Genomic DNA, 4,861 nt, shown 5'->3' on the forward strand with positions numbered 1-4,861 from the left:
TGCTGTGTTGTGTTGTATTGTGCTGTTATGTTGTGCTATGTTGTGTTGTGTTGTGTTGTGTTGTGTTGTGTTGTGTTGTGCTGTGCTGTGCTGTGTTGTGTTGTTGTGTTGTGCATGGCTTCCCTGGAAGGTGGAGCCCTACACAGTAAGCAGATGGAGGATTTTGTCTACAGTCGTTGCCAACAAACAGGATCTTTTCCCATCTGGCTGCTACCAGAGTCATTTTGATGTAAAGATAATAATAATAATTTAGGCAACACCTGTTAAAATAAGAACTACATGGGCTATGGCCTTGCGGCCCATTGCCTCACACATACACTAGTTTAGGCTACTTTGTCATTTCCATGATCCTCTGATGACAAAAAAAACCTCTGCCATGATTTCAACCCTGTCTCACACATAAACATCAACACTTGAAGGGGATTTATTTCATCTGGATGGATTACCATGGATTAGCCTCATGAGACATCACCATCATAATCTTGCGAGCTCACATTCTGTTTCTCTCCACAGTGAAACAAGCCATCTGGCATGTCAGGTTAACCACTGATGCAGGCAGAAACGTTTGAGGATCAAAGCTGTTTATGAGCGTCGTAGTCAGCTGTGGAGCTGTGGAGACACTTCCCTGGAGGTCCACGCGTCTCTGGCATGAACAGCATGAACAAATCTCCAGGCTTGGTTATGTCTCATTTAAATAAGGGTACCATATTGTCCATATTCAAATCAAATCAAACTTTATTTGTAGAGCGCATTTCATACACAGAGGCAACACAATGTGCTTAGAGAGCAATAGGTCCCATCTCTACATGTTCCAGAGGGAAGCAAAAAAACAGTTTCACCCGGGGGCCAGAAAAGTGAGCTGTGAAATATTGTGATTGTGTGTGTGTGTGTGTGTGTGTGTGTGTGTGTCTGTGATAGTGTGTGTGTGTGATTGTGTGTGTGTGCATGTGTGTGTGTGTGTGTGTGTGTGTGATAGTGTGTGTGTGTGTGTGTGCGTGTGTGTGTGTGTTTGTGTGAGTGTGATAGTGTGTGTGTGTGATAGTGTGTGTGTGTATGTGTGTTATAGTGTGTGTGTGTGTGTGATAGTGTGTGTGTGTGTATGTGTGTTATAGTGTGTGTGTGTGTGTGTGTGTGATAGTGTGTGTGATAGTGTGTGTGTGTGTGTGTGTGATAGTGTGTGTGTGTGTGCGTGCGTGCGTGTGATAGTGTGTGTGTGTGATTGTGTGTGTGATAGTGTGTGTGTATGTGTGTGATAGTGTGTGTGTGTGTGTGTGTGATAGTGTGTGTGTGTGTGTGATAGTGTGTGTGTGTAATAGTGTGTGTGTGTGCGTGTGTGATAGTGTGTGTGTGTGTGTGATAGTGTGTGTGTGTGTGTGATAGTGTGTGTGTGTGTGATAGTGTGTGATAGTGTGTGTGTGTGTTTGATAGTGTGTGTGTGTGTGATAGTGTGTGTGTGTGGGATAGTGTGTGCGTGTGATAGTGTGTGTGTGTGTGTGTTAGTGTGTGTGTGTGTGTGATAGTGTGTGTGTGATAGATAGTGTGTGTGTGATAGTGTGTGTGTGTGTGTGTGTGTGTTTGATAGTGTGTGTGTGTGTGTGTGTGTGATAGTGTGTGCGTGTGATAGTGTGTGTGTGTGTGTGTGTGTGTGATAGTGTGTGTGAGTGTGTGTGTGTGTGTGATAGTGTGGCCCCCTGTAGCCTGCAGGCCTTGTGTAATAAGGATTAATGAGCGACGCGGATGTCTCTGACTCTCAGAGGTTACGAGTGAACAGCAGCCAGAGACAATGCAGCTCTGTCTCCTAGACATGACCTCTGACCTGCTGTCCAATTTTAGCTGTCAGTCAACCATCTGGAAAGTCTCCCTCTCTACTGTAACCAACTGTTTAGCTCTGAGAAGGTATCATTAGCAGTGCTTCACTCGGCGATAAATCACAAAGCCGAAAGTTTTCTTCCTGCGCTGTAGTCTCCCAAGCCAACACTTCAGAGAGAGAGAGAGAGAGAGAGAGGGAGAGAGAGAGAGGGAGAGAGACAGAGAGAGAGAGATAGCCTAAACACTGAGTTCTATTGACTGTGATCGATGCCATACGAACCTGTGAGTAGAATCCTGAGCAGAATAGATGAGCCTCATCCATGGATTTATCCATCGCTCCTGGTGATTCATCCCTCAAGTTATTTTGTCCGCGTGAGGCGACCCACATAGACATTACAGGACTAGATGTGTATATTATGCCTCATATTTAAATACTATTTTTTGCTTTCATCTAAATTCATGAGTCCATTTGTGGGAGAATAGATAATAGAAATGTCAGGGCTAATTCCTGGATAGATAAGTTGGTTACTGCAGTTCAGGAGGTCAGCAGTGACTCATACATACAAACACAGTAAGAGACATGGGGACGAGAGACACAGAACTGATACTGAAAATATGTTTCCAATGTAATGAAGCCTCATCATTGAGCTCTTTGTTTTGTCATTGGCATGGCCATTGTTGTTGTCATCGTTATCTTCATCATCTGACGTTTCAATGCACAACACTTGGTAGAGCCCCAGCGCTTGGTCACATTATGAAGTGTTCCTCCCACGAGAACGCATTCAAACATGCACCGTCTATGAGTGAGGCCAAAACTATGCAAATGTTTGTGTCCAACATATGATTTGTTACTGAGATTTATTTGTCTGGTTCTTGTGAGGTCTTAAGATAACGGAGCTGTTATTTGTGCTCCTTCATGTTTCAGCACCTTGTCCAGACCAGGTTCCACTGTGAAGAACCTCTGCTCTGTTGTTCTCCGAAGCTCCAGCACCGGCCATGACGGTCCCTCTAGCTCGTATCCGTGGTTACCACCAGTTGCTATTACCCAGCCCTCGGCAACCATAAGAAACTACAAAAGTTTCATTGCTGGTTCGATTTCATATGTTTTCTGCAAATGCAGACATTTTGAATGCCATATTCTGAGTTAATGTAAGCCAGTGGAGCCTCCAGCCTACAGGTACAGCATACCAGACTGTGTATAAGCTATATCAACTTTCTCATTTCTTTTTAACCAGCCGTTTCTAGACTGTTTATAAGCTTTTATGCTGGTTTATTATGTCTGGGTCTAACTCAAAACATGTTTCCTCATCGGCTTACACACTTGACTGGCGTTCACATGAACACATTATTTTCCCTCTCAGAATTCTCCCCTCCCAGACTACCTGGAGCGTCTCTTCCCTGTTCTGGGAATGACCCAGGGATACAGGATCCCATTCCAGGCTCTTCATGATGTCCCCAGCTAGAACAAAACTGTTTAATGGATAAATACGTCCGGATCAGAGGAAACGTGGTTCGAATTACGTCTCCGCAGGAAGAGATGACACAGATACCAGGGAGGAAGTGTAAGAGAGACGTAATAGCATTTATGAGGAAGAGACCAGCCAGTCAGCACACGTATGACCAGACCCTGAGGAAGAGACCAGCCAGTCAGCACACGTATGACCAGACCCTGCTTCCGTCAACGCAAACAACACAGTGTCAATCAACGCAAACAACAGTGTGCATTGGAAGCGGAGGATGAGAACAACTATACTGAAAACTTGATAGACGTATCAAAATCAGTACTGGTTTGTAATGTGTTCTCACTGAAGTGTATAGAGGAATGATATATACACAGTATGTATGTATATAGAAGATGTATATAGAGGAATGCATGTGGAACTTAAGTTGTTTTCATAGTTGTGGCTGCTGGTGTGAAGACAGCCCCCCAGGGCCCCCAGGCTCAGACCTCACAGGGCCCCCAGCCTCAGACCTCACAGGGCCCCCCAAGGCCCCCAGCCTCAGGCCTCCTTGTCAGGACCCTTTGCCGTGACCCTCGGAGCCACCCCCTTCCTGTCTGACATTTTCCCACCACACCTGACCCGCTCACCCCGCCCATGAAGTCTTCGGTGGCCATTTTGACTTGACCGCTTGCCCCTCACTTGATCTAAACCTAACAAGAGTTCGAAGGTCAAAGTCATTTTCATAATTTCCTCTGAGTGGCATTTGGAAACTAAACACATCCAACGCTTTTTTGGTGGCAGTACAAGAGAATAGAAAAACAGGTCGTGTAAATGGATCGCTGACCTTGAGAAAACGCTCATTAGCAGATAAGAGCGCTGTTGAAGTTTAAACATGGTTGAGATTACAGATGAAGGGTGTGTTTATAGGTTGTGTCATGAGTTACACAGAGTGACAATCTCGTCAAATAAACATCGCGTCTAAGTGTTGCCACCTCGCTCCTCATTTCCTCAGAGCTGACCATGAAAGTCAAACAAGCCAGAGACATATTTTACGGAGCCAGTGCACACGTCCCTGGAGAATCTGGTGAATGTGTTCAACTGCATCTCAATGACTACTGGGGTGGGAGCCTGACATGAAGTCTGCATGAGAACTCGTTTTAATGAGGCATTGTGTAATTTCAGTGTCAAATCTCTGACCTTCACTGAGGCGACTGAGTCATATGAGCTGGAGGCTACCATATATACAGTTCTTCACACACCTCACAATAAATCTTTAAGCAGACTCATTCCAAAGACTCAAAATGACTTGTACATGATATTCCATTGCTTGGTATGACTGTGGTTCCTGTTCAATCTGTATGTCAGTTATTGATCTGTGCGTGACATGATGTGATGCATTATGAACAGGTACTTGCTGTGCGTTATCGAGCTGTGTTGTGGGGTTCAGTAAGGTTTCTCCAGCCCTTCACCTCGGTGACATCCATCAAGCACCTCGGAGAGCCCGCGCGCTGATGGAGATTGTTTTCGTGCAAGCTAGAAGGTCATATGAAATGCTATAATCAAGCGAGTATGACCGTATGTGGGATTGCTAGTATTGTTGTTGGCAGAAT

The sequence above is a fragment of the Borostomias antarcticus genome (genome assembly GCF_949987555.1).
Source record: "Borostomias antarcticus genome assembly, chromosome: 8".
Classification (NCBI taxonomy): domain Eukaryota; kingdom Metazoa; phylum Chordata; class Actinopteri; order Stomiiformes; family Stomiidae; genus Borostomias; species Borostomias antarcticus.